Source organism: Lepidochelys olivacea (genome assembly GCF_965140295.1).
Source record: "Lepidochelys olivacea isolate rLepOli2 genome assembly, chromosome: 25".
Lineage (NCBI taxonomy): Eukaryota > Metazoa > Chordata > Testudines > Cheloniidae > Lepidochelys > Lepidochelys olivacea.
In genome coordinates this window covers 16,375,613-16,392,936 of record NC_140435.1, presented here as the reverse complement: position 1 = coordinate 16,392,936, position 17,324 = coordinate 16,375,613, and the positions used below count along the sequence as shown (strand labels likewise).

Here is a 17,324-nt window from a genome sequence, read left to right as displayed (position 1 = left end):
TCCCACTCACCAACCACCCAGCCAGGTCTACCCTAGGTAACCTCTCCACTCACTCCTCAACCCAGCTCTCCTTGCCATGAGAATCCCCCTCCAAAACCTGCCTCTAGCCCCAGCCCCTGCAACGTAGCTCAGCCCATGATGAACACTTTCCCAGCCCCCCATAACCCAGCCCTACCCGTCCTGTGTAGCGCCCTCCCCCACAACCAAGATAGTCCTGCTCTGGGAACCCCTTCTCCAGCACAGCTATATCCACTGTAGTAAGCTGCCTTCTCCAAACCCCAGTTCAAGCAGCCACAAGGTTCTGTCCTGCTTTAGCGCATGGCATACAGAGGCCCCTCCTTGTACCAGCGGTGTTACCCAGGGTGCAAAAGATCTACCTGGAGCCATAAGGATGAGAGCTGCAGCCCCTAGAGCATGAAAATCCCTTGGCAGTAACAATGCAGATACGAATGGTCCATGTAGCCCAGTGGCCAGGGACAGATGCTTCAGAGGGAATGAACAGAACAGGCACTTATCAAGTGATCCATCCTGTGTTGTCCACTCCCAGCTTCTGGCAAACAGAAGTTTAGGGACACCTGGACAATCCCTGACCAGCTTGGATAATAGCCATTGGTGGACTCATCCTCCATGAATTTAGCTAATTCTTTTTTGAACCATTATATTTTTGGTCTTCACAACATCCCCTGGCAATGAGTTCCACAGGTTGACTGTGTGTTGTGTGAAGAAGTGCTTCTTTGTGTTTATTTTAAACCTGTTGCCTATTGATTTCATTGGGTGACCCCCGGCTCTTGTGAAGGGGTAAATAACATGTCCTTATTCACTTTCTCCAAGCCAGTCATGACTTTATAGTCCTGTGTCATAGCCCCCCTTAGTTATCTCTTTTTTAAGCTCAGTAGTGCCAGCATTTTAAATCTCAGTTTATACGGAAGCTGTTCCATACCCTTAATCATTTTTGTTGCCCTTCTCTGTACCTTTTCCAAGTCTAATATACCCTTTTGGAGATGGGGTGACCAGAATGGCAGGCAGTATTCAAGGTGTGGGTGTACCACGGATTTCGATAGTGGCCTTATATTTTCTCTTTTCTCTATTCCTTCCCTAATGGCGCCTTCCGTTCTGGTCGCTTTTTGGACGGCTGCTGCAGAGTGAGCAGATGTCTTCAGAGAACTCTCCACGATGGCTCCAGGATCTTTTTTTGAGTGATAACAGCTCATTTAGACCTCTCGTTGTTTGTGTACGGTTGGGATGACGTTTTCCCATGTGCATTACTTTGCACCTATTGACACTGAATTTCATCTGCCGTTTTGTTGCCCAGTCACCCAGTTTAGTGAGATCCCTTTGTAACTCTTCACAGCCAGCTCGAGATTTAACTCTCCAACGTAATTTTGTACCATCTGCAAACTTTGCCACCTCCCTGTTCACCCCTTTTCCAGACCCTTCATGACCATGTTGAACAACACCAATCTTGTACCAGGCAGGGACATTCTATCCTCTTAGCTGCATTATCTAATACAGAGGCTGCCTGGCTAATACATCATCTTAATAGACATTGAGATAGAACATTCTTCCATGCAGAGAGCCCAGCTCAGTGTCACAAACCCTCTACTGAAAAAAATCCCTTCCTCTGAACCGGAAATGCGGCCTCCTCTGGGGTGCAGCTGTGCAGTGGTTTGGGATCAGAAGCACTTTGCACAGAGGGGATGTGGGATCTTGAACAAGCACCATCATATGTGGTGGCACCTGCCACGACACGGCTGAAGGATTGACTCATAAGGAACAACCTCCCTTCCATGTCTTGGCCAGCCTCAACCCTGCTTAGCTTGCAAAGGCTGACAAGAGACCAGCCCTCTGCAGTTACTTTGCTTCTTGCAACAGAGGGTAAGACAACGCTTTTCGCACCTGCCCTGAGTTTAGTTCCCAGCAGCTCTTTCTTAAATAAGGCTTTGGGCACTGAAAGAAAATTGAAAAAAATGTGCCAAAGGCCAGAGGGGTTCCCAGCCTCCCTGTTGGAAGGATGCTATTTTCTTAAATGACCAAGGACAAAACCTCTCTCTCTTTGTTAATAGCAAAATACGTCAGCACCATGAAGTCAGGGTTAATGACAGCCAACAGCCAGGCTCAGCAGGGAGCATGGTGCGAGAGCACGAACAATGATTTTATATATAAATATACAGCACCTAGAAATCACATCCGCCCAGTCTCACAGAACCCCAGTGCTCACCTCGCTCAGACAATTAATTGCTCCTTCCCGGGCACCCGCTCACACCCCCGTCCATAGATGTTAAGGGTGGAAGGGACCATTAGATCACCTGCTCCGGCCTCTGGTGCAGCCCAGACCAGAGACTTGTCATCCCTGGAGGGAGCCCAACGACATGGGTCTGACTAAAGCATCTTCCAGAGAGGCCACCCAGGCTGGAGCTGAGGACATCAATAGCAGGGACATCATTTGCTATGGGGCAAAGGAGGCAGTTGCCCCACTCAAGGCTTGGTTGCCTTCCCCCTCTCTGCCGCCCCAGACTTTCCGTAGGTCTGTGTGCTCCATTATGTTTTCCACTTTTGGCATACACCGCAGCCAGACTTGGTAAAATATAATACAACCCCATACCATGGGCTATGTGATGACACAACTTTGTGTCTCCCCATCCTTGGCACCCACACTGGTGTGAAATGACATCCCTGATCAAGAGATGGAGAATCTGCCTGTGAGGAAGTGGGACTGTTCTTAATGTTTCCTCTGAATAGTGTGGGGGTGCCTCAGTTTCCCCTAGGCAGTTCTTAAGTATCTAGGGGGTGGAGTAAGGGTGTATGATCATTGCAGAGCCCTAGAGGGCATGTGTGTGCAGGAGTCTGGACACAGAGAATGGCCAACACCCTGTTTCCTGGCAACTGATGGCCTGGGCCCTTCCCCCCCTGCAAGGTGAGAGCTAAAGGGTTGGAGAACAAAGGAATCGGGTGACCACCTGGCCCGGGAAAGGAACAAAGCCCAGAGGAGGAGGGGCTGGAGGGGGTTTTCAGTTTGGGGCTGGCTGGGACATGGAGTGAAGGGCAGACGTGGTTGTCTGGCTCACTGCCCCCCAAAATGGACCCAGCTGAGGGGTCCCGTTCTCTGCACCTGCAAGCTCTGTTTTAGACCATGTTCCTGTCGTCTAATAAACCTTCTGTTTTACTGGCTGGCTGAGAGTCACGTCTGACTGCGAAGTTGGGGTGCAGGACCCTCTGGCTTCCCCAGGAGCCCCGCCTGAGCGGACTCGCTGGGGGGAAGCGCACGGAGGGGCAGAGGAGGCTGAATGCTCCGAGGTCAGACCCAGGAAGGTGGAAGCTGTGTGAGCTGTGTGTCCTGAAGACAGGCTGCTCACAGAAAGGCAACTGCCCCAGAGTCCTGACTGGCTTCATGGGGAGCCGTTCCATAGCATCGCCCAGGGACTTCGTGACCACTGGTGGCAGCGGTGGGATGTACTGCACCCCGTGGATGGCGCTTCCTGCAGTAAGTGACTGGGGATCAGTAACACGAAGGGGGATTGCCGAGGACCAGGCCTGCTGAAGGCTCAGAGAGGAGCGGTTTCGGGGGGCGGTTAACCCCTGCGAGTGTGTGACCAGCGAGAAGGACTGTGCAGTAACAGGGTTCCCCTGGGGATTGCAGCGAGCAGTCCAAGGGGCGGAGGAGTCTGCAGCTCGACCCTGGCAAAGAGGTGGTGACCTCGAGAAGGGCTGGCACACTAGGGGTTCTCCCTGGAAACCGTGGGGAGCTGAGAACACACGGGCCTGTGAGTCCACAACAACTTCTTAAGGAGATGGCCTGTCACCGTCTCCTTAAGAAGGACATTGTAACCCTGTGCAAAAAGAGAGGGTTGAGCGTTGGAAAGTTCACCAAAGCAGAGTTAATCGTGCAGCTGGAGGAGGATGACCACTCTCAGGAACAGATTCCTGACCCCAAATGGGGCTATAGCAGGATCTGGGAGCAGCTGGAGCGGGAGCCAGGCATCGCCAAGACTCCTGTCCCCGACCAGACGGGGGTCTTCACGATCGGGTTCCCCATCGGGGGATCGGAGACGGACGGGATTGGAGCTGAGTCTGAGAGAGCAAGAGGACTGTGAGAGACAGCGAGAGCCCGAGAAAGAGCTGCAGAAGCAGCAGCAGCATGAACTGGCAGTGGTGGGGTGGAGAGGCCTAGGGGACCTCCCCGGGTGAGTGGGGATAGACCCCGGGGGGCCAGTTCCGCAGGGAACCTCGAGACTAAATTGCTGCCCCTGGTTAAGGAGGGGGGGATGTGGATGCCACCTCACTGCCTTTGAGCAGGCTGGCGATTTGAACCAGGGGGACCCTGCGGAAGAGCCCCGGTGTCTAGCTCCCTTGCTGGGTCCCAAGGCCATAGACTCCGTCAGCCTGATGGTTGGGGATGTGGACAGGCTCCCACTCCTGACCCCGACCTATATGTCTGTGTGGAGTTTCCTGGGGCCAGGCCCCTCGGACCTCCAGTGGGAGCAGAAGGTGATGGTCAATGGGGAGACATTCTTGGGGTGGCCAAAGGGCATGGGCTGCATAAACCTTCCCACATGCGGCCTGCGAGTGCTATCGACCACCCCTGACCTAAGGGAGGGCGTGAAACTGGAAGGGCCTGGTGTAACTCCTACCAAGGAATGGGAGAGATGCTGGGGCATCCATGGGAACGTTGGTGGCTTCGAACTTCCCCAGGTCACCGGCTAAAGTGACCCCGCTCAGTTCGATCTCGAAGGGGGGAGAGATGTGACGAAGTGGGACTGTTCTTATTGTTTCCTCTGAATAGTGTGGGGGTGCCTCAGTTTCCCCTAGGCAGTTCTTAAGTATCTAGGGGGTGGAGTAAGGGTGTATGATCATTGCAGAGCCCTAGAGGGCATGTGTGTGCAGGAGTCTGGACACAGAGAATGGCCAACACCCTGTTTCCTGGCAACTGATGGCCTGGGCCCTTCCCCCCCTGCAAGGTGAGAGCTGAAGGGTTGGAGAACAAAGGAATCCGGTGACCTCCTGGCCCGGGAAAGGAACAAAGCCCAGAGGAGGAGGGGCTGGAGGGAGTTTCAGTTTGGGGCTGGCTGGGACATGGAGTGAAGTGCAGACGGGGTTGTCTGGCTCACTGCCCCCCAAAATGGACCCAGCTGAGGGGTCCCGTTCTCTGCACCTGCAAGCTCTGTTTTAGATCATGTTCCTGTCGTCTAATAAACCTTCTGTTTTACTGGCTGGCCGAGAGTCACGTCTGACTGCGGAGTTGGGGGGCAGGACCCTCTGGCTTCCCCAGGACCCCACCTGAGCGGATTCACTGGGGGGAAGCGCACGGAGGGGCAGAGGATGCTGAATGCTCCGAGGTCAGACCCAGGAAGGTGGAAGCTGTGTGAGCTGTGTGTCCTGAAGACAGGCTGCTCACAGAAAGGCGACTGCCCCAGAGTCCTGACTGGCTTCATGGGGAGCAGTTCCAGAGCATCGCCCAGGGACTCCGTGACACTGCCACTTCCCTTGGTCTACCCCCTCCCAGAGGGGATGCATGGGGTGGTCACATGCTCCCCCCTTTAAATTGCCCCCCCACCAGCATCAAGAGTTATGTGTTATCTCCTATTAGAAACCAGAGCCAAACAGAGGGGAACTGACGTGGCCAGCAGTGACCCAGCAGAAGGTGTTGCCCAGTCCCCAGTAACATTATTATTAATAATTATTTTAAATCATCTATTTGGTGACAGACAAGCTGCCCCCCTCCCCCATGGGGCTAGGCTCTGCACAAACACATCAAATCATTGGGGAATGTTCTGACCTACCCCAGTAGGTCAGACTGAGGACTGCACCCTCAGCAAGTTTGCAGATGACACTAAACTGGGAGGAGAGGTAGGTACGCTGGAGAGTAGGGATTAGGATACAGAGGGACCTAGACAAATTCGAGGATTGGGCCAAAAGAAATCTGATGAGGTTCAACAAGGACAAGTGCAGAGTCCTGCACTTGGGACGGAAGAATCCCAGGCACCGCTACAGACTAGGGACCGAATGGCTCGGCAGCAGTTCTGCGGAAAAGGACCTGGGGGTTACAGTGGACGAGAAGCTGGATATGAGTCAACAGTGTGCCCTTGTTGCCAAGAAGGCTAATGGCATTTTGTGATGTATAAGATGGGGCATTGCCAGCAGATCGAGGGACGTGATCGTTCCCCTCTATTCGATATTGGTGAGGCCTCATCTGGAGTACTGTGTCCAGTTTTGGGCCCCACACTACAAAAAGAATGTGGAAAAATTGGAAAACGTCCAGCGGAGGGCAACAAAAATGATTAGGGGACTGGAACACATGACTTATGAGGAGAGGCTGAGAGAACTGGGATTGTTTAGTCTGCAGAAGAGAAGAATGAGGGGGGATTTGATAGTTGCTTTCAGCTACCTGAAAGGGGGTTCTAAAGAGGATGGATCTAGACTGTTCTCAGTGGTAGCTGATGACAGAACGAGGAGTAATGGTTTCAAGTTTCAGTGGGGGAGGTTTAGGTTGGATATTAGGAAAAACTTTTTCACTAAGAGGTTCATGAAGCACTGGAATGGGTTACCTAGGGAGGTGGTGGAATCTCCATCCTTAGAGGTTTTTACGGTCAGGCTTGACAAAGCCCTGGCTGGGATGATTTAGTTGGGGTTGGTCCTGCTTTGAGCAGGGGGTTGGACTAGATGACCTCCTGAGGTCCCTTCCAACCATGATATTCTATTATGATTCTGTCCCTAACCTCCCCAAGGAAGTAGTGGATGGGGAGGGACCTCTTGGGTCCCAATGAGGCCGGCATCCCAGAGATGCTTTTCACCCCACACATCTAGTGTGGTAGAGAAGATAAGAGGATCTGGGCAGGAGGGGGCTGTGACAGGAGATGGACAAAGGCTCCCATTTCTCCTTCCCTCTCCCCCCATCTCTTCATCTGGTGAGACCCATCTGGCAGCCCCACGTGCTGGAGAGGGGACCTTTGCTCCCCTACACAAGCCCTTGCTGACTGTCAGTTGCAGTGATGCACCCTGGCCAGGCTCAGGAAGAGGCTGGGGAGGATGGAGATTTCCAGAGCACGTGCTGGTTTCCAACCCCAGGGTGGGCACTGAAAGGTCATAGGCTTTAAATAGGAGCATGCTGGGGAAGGAATCCTCGTTAGTGCCTGTCTGACTAGCAGAGAGAGAATACTTCATGTGGTCACACACACCCCTGGGGCTCACCCAGCTCCCAGATCAGCTGGAGAAGGATCAGTCACCTGTGGGCATGGCCTGCATTTGGCAGGGTATCATAGATGATCCAATCCAAGAGAACGGGACCCTGGCCCAATGCACAGAGATCCAATGGAAGAGGATGCCCACGGCCTTCAGGGCCAGGCACCTTCCCCTGGCCATAATCCCTGAGACTGGATTCGCCTCTATTGCCCCTTGGCTGGAGTACAGTTACCCCTGATTTACACCAGCCTCAGCCAGAGCAGGAGAGGGGCCAGTGAATTGTTCTTTTGGGGTCCAAAACCCTTTTTCATGTGCAAACATTTCCGCGGATTCAATTCCCCTGGCAGATTTTTCACCCTTCCTTATTCCACAGAGATTCAGCAGAAAGAAAGAAAGAAAGAAAAAGAAAATAGAGCTGGGAATAAATAGACACACAATGATCTAGGGAAGTAGACAGACAGACAGACAAAGAGGAAGAAGAAAGACAAGGAAAGAGACAGGGTGTGCCCAGCTGTCGGGAGGTTTTTCCTGTACAGGGAGGCAGAGGTTTCTCACAAGGGCTTGGCGATTGCTGCATGGGAAGGCTGGGGAAAAGCAGCTGAACCGGAGCGCGCTGCAGAGGGAACCTCCTGCCCGCCCCCCCCCCCCCCCGCGCCGCCCACGCACAGACAGCGTCTATTATTTGCCAGGGAGCACGAGTAAATGATGCACCCTCCTCTTGGGTTTTCCAGAGCTGGGATTCAGAGGCAGCTCCTGAAGGGGCAGGAGGGTGTGTGTGTGCAGGGGACCCCCGGGGCCACCCCGCTCGCTGGCGTCACCCCTGGAGATGGAGGCCCAGAGCAGCGTTGGGACAGCCCAGGCAGGGGGAGTGGCAAACGCAGAGTGAGGACTGCCTGCCCCGCACAGGGCCGCTCTGCCCCCAAACACGGGCTGCATGGCAAAGTCTGCACGTGCTGCCGGGGGCGGATCCGGTTCCTTCCCCGTGTCACGAACAACAGGGGCTAAAACGCAGGGGGCAGCCGGGGCCAGGCATTCATTTCAGTAAAGGCTTTTCAACCGCTGCCAAGCCAGACAACAAGGGGGGGCTTCTGGTGAGCTCCCAGCTCCTCAATTATATTTAGGTGCCCAACTCCCACTGAGTTCTAGGATTTCAAGGGGTGTTAAGCCCCTAAAAACCTTCAAGGACGCTGGGCCAAGGTCCCAGGCTGAGACGCAGAATGCCTCGGTGATTGCTCAGACAGCGGCTGTGTCCCACCCCAGAGGTGGCTGCACTTCCTGTGGCCCGTGGGAACCGCACATGGGGTAGCCTGCAGTAAAATCTGACTCATGGTCTGCTAAGCCCTTGGGGACCCTAGATATTGCCATTACAACCCCCCAGAGAAGAGCACGCTCCAGCCTTCTGATTGGCTGGCAGCCGAAGAGGGGTGGAGCGCTCGCTGGCGGCTCCATCCACTGCCCGTCAGCTGGGGCTCCCCTGGCTGCGGGCGGATTTGGCTGGGAAGCTGCCGGCTGGCCTGGCTGCCCGGCTGCCGGGAAACGGGGCGTTGCTGATGGAGGCCGGGTCAATCGCACGGCACGTAATTGCCTCCAACGCAGAGGCAACTGGAGCGAGCGGGGTCCTGCTCCATCGCCCTGCCACATGTGTTCATATCCCCAGGCTGACCTCACAAGCCTGAACTCGGGGGGGCTCCTGATCTGGACCCCGTCTCTGCCTCTCATTCCCCCTTCCCACGGTGAGGGCAGTTCGCTCTTTCCCTTCGGCCAGGCTCCATTCTGAGTCAGGCCTGTTGCTCCCACCCACGCCAGTCAGTTAAACATAACGGGTGGGGGGGTTAGCCACCCACCGCCGCATCTGGTACCTTCCGACACCTCTGAGGCACCGTGCCTGAGGGTCACAGCTCGTTCCTGCTACTATTATTTGCATTACAGTAAATCTAGAGGCCTCATCTGAGATCAGGGCCTCCTTGTGTCCGGTGCTGCATAGCCTGCGAAACACTGTCCCTGCCCCAGAGGGGATGCAATCTGAATAAAGCAAAGGAAGAACTGTTCCCAACGTCTTACCGATGGGGAAACTGAGGCCCAGAGAGATTCAGTGACTTGACCAAGGTCACACAAAGGATCGGTAGCAGAGCTGGGAACCGAACACAGGTCCCCTGAAGCCAAGCCCAGCAGGGTCATGGCAAGGCTGTTACCTTGGCTGCGTTTAGGGTAACAGCTGGATCCCAGAGGGCACACCCCTGCTGGGAAGAGAATCCAGAAGCAGGGAACACTCTGTCTCACCTGGAATAGGGGGACCCACTGGCCAGCCTCACCAGCTCCAGCCGGATTGTGGCATTGGAGGAAGAAGGAGCTGGCTTACCACCCACGAAACCTAGCCAGAGGCCCATCCAGCCTGTTCTTAAAACCTTCCAATGACGGGATTCCACACCTCCCTTCAGAGCTTAACAAACCTTGCAGTTGTTTTTCCTAATATCTAACCTAAATCTCCCTCGCTGCAGATTAAGCCCATTGCTCCTTATCCTACATGGAGAACTGATCACCAGACTAAACCTGCCCCCCCCCCTTTTTAACCTTTCCTCACCGGTCAGGATTTCTAACCCTTTGATCACTTTTGTTGCTCTCCTCCGGACTCTCTCCAATTTGTCCACATCTGTCCTAATGGGCGGCGCCCAGATGTGGACACAGGACCCCGGCTGAGGCCTCGCCCAGTGCCGAGCAGAGCAGGACAGTGACCTCCCGTGTCTTTTACATACGACATTCCTGAGAGGAGTCTTTTCTGCAACTGCATCACGTTGTCGATTCATGCTCAGTGTGACCTCCTGCAACCCAAGACTCTTTTCAGCAGCGCTTCCACCCAGCCAGGTCTTCCTCCGTTCGATTTTCCCTTCTGAATTGCGGTACTCTGCATTCCTCTTTACTAAATTTCATCTTGTTGATTTCAGACTAATTCTCCAAATTGTCCAGGTCATTTGAATTCTAATCCTGTCCTCCAAAGTGCTTCCAACCCCTCCCAGCTTGGTGCCATCTGCAGATTTCGTAGCATACTCTCCATTTGATTATCCAAGTCATTGATGAAAATATTGACTAGTACCAGACCCAGGACAGACCCCTGCAGGACCCCACTAGACACATCCTCCCAATTTGACAGCAAACCATTGATAACGCCGATCTGAGTACGATCTTTCAACCAGTTCTGCACCTACCTTACAGTCATTTCACCTAGAGCACACTTCCCTTGCTTATGGGACTGTCATGTGGGACTGTGTCAAAAGCCTGACTAGAATCAAGAGATATCCTGTCTCCTGCTCCCCCCATACCCCGGGAGAGAGGCAGTGGGGACGATCTTTCATGGGCTAAGTCTGTGCCCAGAAAGGGAATAAAAAAGCAGGCCAGCCTACCACAGTACCCGCACTGGTTGTGCACTTGGCAGCTTGCAAGGTGGCAGCTAGGCTGGTGGACGGATGGGAGACCATGACACCGGTGCATCAGCAGGGGATACTGTGAGCCAGCTCTGAGCTAATAAACAAGCTGCTTTTGTCTTATTCTTCCCCCCCTAAACTCCCCTGTGGTGATTTTAACCGGACACGGCGAGCCCCCCAGCATAGCCCAAGCTGCATCGCCACGAACTCGCACAGCTGCTGTGCTTCACCCCAGAGGTGGCTGCATGTCACAGCGGCGCAGCAAAGAGATCCGCGGCCTGTGCTGTTTGTCCAGCGCTCTGGAGGAGCGGAGCGTTTCTGGGCTGGGGGAAGGGACCCAGCACCGATAGGGTTAAACAATCCCGCAGGCGCTGTTGTCAAATGCTGGCTGATGTGCAAATCTAAAATATTCCCAGCCCTTGGTCGGGTGGAAAATAGCCCTCGCCCCTCGGGGAGCTCTGGGGTCCGACAGGGCAGCTGCTGCAGAGGCTGCAGCTAAAAATAGACTCGGGCGGTCAAAAGGTTCAGTGCGGGTGATTTATTTATTACTTTGACTATTTCTTGCCTAGGAAAGGAGTGCAGGCTCCCAGGGGGCGGGGCAGTGGGGGTGGGGAAAGGACATGGGTGGGAGGGGGTAAAGGCAGGCAGCATGGGAACTCAGGGTCAGGATGGCTGCCCTGTAGAATTTCATAGGCCTGCTTGACAGGGGGAGGTGGGATGGATGTGAGGGGTGGGGCTGCAGGGCTGAGCTGGCGTGCAACGGGAAGTGTCCTGTCTCTGTCTGGGCTCCCACTCATGGAGAGTGTTTGAAATTAACGGGCACTGTCCCAGAGAACTCACCCAAGCTCAGCAGCACCAGACCTGGCTGCCCCCCCAGTATTCACAGCCCGGGGTGGGGTCAGGTCCCAGTGTCATGAGCCACAAAAAGGATTCGAGGGCTGGAGAAAACGCCTGACTTCAAGAGCTCCAGCTGTTTGGCTTATCCAAAAAGCTCAAGAGACGACTTGATGACGGCGCAGAAGTACCTTATCAGGGAGAAAATCCCAGGTACTAAGAGCTGTTTAACTCGCCAAGAAAGGCCGAACAAGATCTAATGGCTTCACATTAAAGCCAGACAAATTCCGATTAGAAATAACGCCCAGATTTCTAATGGCGAGCGTGATTAACGGCTGGGTCAAACTCCCAGGGAAGTGTCCATTCTCCATCCCATGCTGTCTTCAAATCCAGACTGGAGCCTTTCCAGAAGATGCTTTAGCCAAACACAAGTCATTGGGCTCACTGTGGGGGCAGTGGGGGAAACTCTTGGGCCTGTTACATACAGGAGGTCAGATGAGATGATCTAATGGTCCCTGCTGGCCTGAAACTCTATGAATCCAGGAATGAATCTGAGATTGGCTTTAAAACTATAAGGTCAAAACCAATGTGTGTTGGGTTCTTTCAATTTGTCACCTGGTTTCAGGCTTTTCTCCACCGGGAGAGTTAGAAACTTGCTGTTCTTTATTAAACGGAAGCTGAGATTCTCATGTAACCACATGATTCCAGCTGCTGGGGCTTTAAGCACCAAATATTGCGAAAGCAGCTGCTGTGGGACAGGTGCTGGGGTCTAGTGGTTAAAGCAGGAAGGCTGGGAGTCAGAACTCCTTGCTTCTAGTCCCAGCTCTGGGAGAGGAGAGGTATGTCATAGTTAAAGCAGGAGGGACTGGGAACCAGGATTCCTTTGGTCTATTCCCAGCTCTGCCACTGGCCTGCTGGGTGACCTTGGGCAAGTCACTTTCTCGCTCACTCTCTGCCTCAGTTTCCCTATTTGTAGAACAGCAGTGATGACACCGAGCTGCTTTGGAAGGCACCTGGAGATCTAGGGATGAGCAGCGCCATGTGAGAGCTAGGAGTGCTGGCTGTTCCTGTGTCCGGGCCATGCCAGTCAGGGCCTAACCCTGCCATTCTGCAGAGGTCAGCGGGCTCTGTGCTTAGAGTAGGGTGACCAGATAGCAAATGTGAAAAATCAGGACGGGAGTGGGGAATAAATGGCACCTATAAAAGACAAAGCCTGAATATTGGGTCTCTCCCGATAAAACCAGGACACCAGGACATCTGGTCATCCTAGCTCGCAGGGCTGCGGGTCCCAGAGCTGAAACCCCACTGGATTGACTGAAACGTTTCTTTTAAAAACCCACTTTAAAGGGTATTCCACCTCAAATCCCTTTGAACTTCCCTGTGCTTAGCCCAGCTGCTCTGCAGCGCACCCAGCTCCGCTCACAACCGATGTAATGACAGGCTCCTTCCTGCTGCCAAGCTCCCGAGCTCCGTCGGCTGGCTGAGCTGCGTCTCTTTGTGCCAATAGAGAACACAGGGTCCTCGTAGCAATGACAAGGCCCTGGGCAGGACAGAGGAAGGGCTGGCATGCAGGGCAAGGAGATACTGAGCAGTGACATTCCAGAGCGGGCATGGGGAAGTTTAACTGTAGGATTGGGGGTGCAGGGTCATTTTGGGGGGCCAGCATTGGGGGGTGCAGGGCTGTCTTGGGTTGCAGGATTGGGGCTGTGTTTTACTGGATGCAGGGCTGGGGTCAGGTTTGTTGGGGAAAATCTACCTCCTCACAAAAAGCCCTGGGAGGATCCCTTTAAGAGAAGCCACTGAACTGGTTGGAGCGTGTTCCACTGCCCTCTACAGGATGCAATCAGAACTGCTCAGTGGTGTGTCAGAGACCCTACACAGCACACAGTAAATGGGGATTCTCCTTTAGCTCAGGTGGGAGGGGCTGGCGTTCTGTGGAGAGGAAGATCTGAGTTCCAGCCCTGGAGTCACTGCAAAATTCCTAACATCTGCAGCATGCAGCGGTTTCAAGCCCAGCACTCCCTAGAGGCTGGGGGGTTGTTAGAGCCTCCATGGCACCCTAAACATCAATTAAACCTCAGCATTTCTGTGGGGTAGGTGAGCCCTGCACCTAATTCACAGCTGAGGAAACTGAGGCATGGAAAGGAGAAGTGAATTGACCAAGGTCACATAGTGAGTCAGTGTCAGGCCTGGAAATAGAGGCCAGGAATCCCAAATCCCTTTCCTTCCCCTCCAACTAATGGACCAAACTTTCTCCAACAGCTGGGTCTAGAACTCAGGAGTTCTGACACTTCCCCCCTACCCCCCCGGTCTAGACCAACAGCAGAGCTGCTCTTGCTGGAGTCCATTCTATTATTTGCGTAACAGCACCCGAAGCACAGCTAGTGTCTGGATTTGTCAAAAGGGAACAAAGGGAATTTAAGTAAATGTAGCCAATTCCAATATGGCACCAGACAACCAGAGTTAATTACTTGTATTACAATAGCGTCTAGAAGCTCCAACCAAGATCAGGGCCCCTTGTGCCAGGTGCTGCCAGACACACAGCGAGAGACAGGCCCTGCCACAAAGAGCTCACAGCCTAAATAGACAAAGGGTGGGAGGGGAAACTGAGGCACAGAGAGGGGACGTGACTTGCCCCAGGTCACACAGCAGGTTGGTGGCAGAGCTGGGCCTCCTGATTCCTAGCCCAGTGCCCTACCCACTAGACCACACTGTCTCCCAACAGCACCAGCAGAACAGAGAGCAGGGTGAATAAGGGATGTAAATGAGGAGGTAGGGGGCAGAGATGGGGGGGACCTAGGGCTGGAATAGCAGGAGAGCTGTGGGTTGGGATTATGGGGCATCGGCAGAGCTGCCTGCCAGGCCCAGGACAGGGCTGAGGCTCACTTGAAACAAGGAAAGCTGCAAACCCGTTGCCTCCGTGCCTCAGAGAGGCCCTTCCGTGGCGCCCGCCTCATGCTGATCACGTCTCCTGAGCCACAGCTGCGGCTCTGATGAAAGTTTTTGAAAGGCCGGCTAATTAGCGGCGTGCTAGCCAGGCATGGCCCTTGCTCCCAGCCAGGCTGGAACAGCCCCCGTTGCTAGGCTGTCAGCTCCCTGCAGCCTGCCCGCTCCGCACGGGAACGTCCTTCCACATAGCAACTCCCAAAGGGCTAGGGAGCCCCAGAAGCAAAAATACATGACGTGGGCCCCTCAGCTGCCTGGGCCCAGATCCCGACCCGCTATGCAGGGGCTCTGGGCCTCTTAAAGGAGGACGATGGCCCTTCCAGAGAGCATGTATCAGGAGGGAACAGAAAAGCTGAATGTAGGCTCTTTGGGTTGAGTCAGGCTGGTAATTCAGAACAGAGCATAGCTCTGCTGCTGTCTCTTGAGCCCAGCCTGCACCCTCTGATCCCTGCTATCCTAGTCCTGGGGTCCCCCTCACAGATCTGATGATGCCTCTCTATCCTGACCCCCAGCCACCTGGGATCTCCCACCCGCCAGCTCTGCTGGTGCTCCTCAGTGCCAACTCACATCCTCCCCTGCCATTCCAGCGCTGACCAGGCTGAGACCCCCGCACTCATTCCACCACCAACCCAGTCTGCAGGGTGGGCGGGCAGCCCCTGTCGTTCCATGGCCCAGCCTTCAGAACAAAGCAACCCGAAAGGAAAACGCCCAGGGGAATCAGATCTCGAGTCCTTCAGCAACCTGCTCTACCCACCACGGCAGGCGGGGCGCAGCTGGGGGCTCATTGGGCCGGGCAAAGACGGAATCTCGCTTCTGATCCGTGGTGACGACGAGACCGGGGCAGCTCCTCAGCTGGTGCGAATCGGCTCAGGCTGCCCTGGAGCTGGGCTGACGGACGCCAGCTGGGGATGTGGCCCGATCTCTCCCCAGCCTGGCTGGCACGGCACCTCCTGAGCTTGCAGCTGATTACGGAGACATTTGTCGGTGCAAAGTGCAAGGCAAGCGTCCAGAGCCACCAGAGCCAACGCAGAGACAGAAATGCCCTGTAAACCCTGTGCCAGGACGGCCAGTCGGCCCAGCCCAAGCATGGGGAGAAAACTCACTACAGGATTGGGGGAGGGGAGAGATTTTAAACCCATTCAGGAAATCTGGCACATTGAGTGGAGTGTGGAGAATTCAGAGCTGCTCCTACAAGTACCTGTTCCCCCCGGGGTAGAATCCACCCCCAGCCCTGCTGCTGGCACGTTTCATGCCCATCTGGGTGCCAAGCCTGCTCGTGCTGGCAGATAGAACACACCTGCTCTAGCTTCAGGACATGCCAGTTGCCCCGTCACTGCAGGTAAAGCCCTGTTGCCCCACTTCAATGCCGTGCCAACCAACTAATGCACCAGGGGATAATTTCAGGGGACAGGGCTGCACGGGCATGGGGAAAGCCCTGGATCATGGATTTAAACGCAACGCTTACAAGAGAGGCCAAACAGGGCAGCATCCAAATGGCACCTGCATTTTCCACCCACAATCGGATGCACTTTTCTTGATTGTCGGGACAATTAGATGCCTCCAATCCAACCCACCCTCAAACTCCAGCCCAGCCCAGGCCACCTGCTGTCGCCTAATCTGCAAACCCTGCCCCAAACCCAATCTTAGGGGAGAGATTTTCCTTCTGCCTTTGCCCAGCCAGCCAGAAACCATCTTCTGAATGCACAGCAAGCAGAAGAGCTTGGGGGTAGATGCCACTTACAAGCCCCCTCCCTCCGCACAGATCCCCGTAAAACGCTACCAGCGACAAAGGCATTCCTCTAAGCCCAATATTCCACCCGCCCGCTTACCTGCCAGCCACGGAGCTCAGTTCTGGGCCTTTGCTTTGAGCAGGGGACCAAACCGCTTCCTGCTCGATGCCCAAAACGGGCCGAGGAGCATGCAGGGCTCACTTGCAATCTTGGCTGTGGGTCTCGTCAGGTGAGCGGCCAAGGGAAGACGTTCAAAAGTCGATTGGGTCGGAGCCGCTTTTAAGCCAGGGGTGGCTCAAAAACCCCGCTGCAGGTTTAGCGTCAGGATCCCGTTCGGAGCTGAAAGGGCGTGGGATGTTTCGGGTGAAGCGTGGGGATGCCCCCCAGTTCCCTCCCCGAAATGGAGGGCTTTCTCTGCTCTGGATGGTGACCTTGAGGCCTCCCCCAAATCCAGCCGGGCACACTAGAGTGGGGTGGGGGAAGAGGTTATTTTTAGAAGAAGGAGTCACTCTCATCGCATCCTTATTGTTATTGGCTCGGGCCGACTGTTTCTGTGACCGGCTGCCAAATTCCGGCCTCGCCCCCAGCCCTGCGGCTCAGAGAGCGAGTGGCTTCGGGGGGAGAGCGGGGGCTGCACACAGCACAGGGGTGGAGGGGGCAGCAAATCCCTGTGCTTTGCAAACGGAGCAGAGCTGGAAGGGGCCTCTCTGTTCCCAGCTCCTACAGGATGGTGCCGCCTAGCCGGCCGGCTGGCTTTGAGTAGCCCAGAGCGTGGCCCCAGAGAGAGGGTTCTGCAGCCCGGCCCAGCCGATCTCCTGGGCTGGGTGTTTTGCCTGCACATCCCCTTCAAGTGCATCCCATGTGCCCCCACCACCGAAGACCACCACTCCCCCTTGGCGCTGACCCTTGTCTGACCATTCCCATCTCCTCCCCCACAGGGCCCACTCAGGCAAGCTGGACCTGTGCAGGTGTTCTATACCTTGCCCTCCCCCCAGGTCAGCCCCTCCACCATATTTCTTGCCCTTCTCAGAACTCCCTCCGGTTTGTCAATATCCTTCTGGTCTCCAGGGGGCTGGGAGCATCCCAGGGCAGCCTGGGCCGAGCCACAGAGGGTGAAAGTCATTCTCACTTCCCTCCCCAAGAGACAACTGTTGGGCTGGGTGGGGAGCCAGACCCTATCCGTCCATGGGAGCCCCCATGGCCACACACCAGCCCGTTG

The 17,324-nt window shown here is 54.9% G+C and overlaps 1 protein-coding gene across 1 annotated transcript in view; it reads right to left on the bottom strand.

The window, feature by feature from the left end:
* KCNN1 (potassium calcium-activated channel subfamily N member 1) overlaps window positions 1-16,465 on the bottom strand; it is a 75,571-nt gene extending 59,106 nt beyond the window's left edge. Inside the window, exon 1 of the mRNA XM_084614549.1 lies at window positions 16,205-16,465. The gene's annotated coding sequence lies outside the window, so the exon portion shown is untranslated. The remainder of the gene's footprint in view (window positions 1-16,204) is intronic.
* Between the last annotated feature and the right edge of the window lie 859 nt (window positions 16,466-17,324).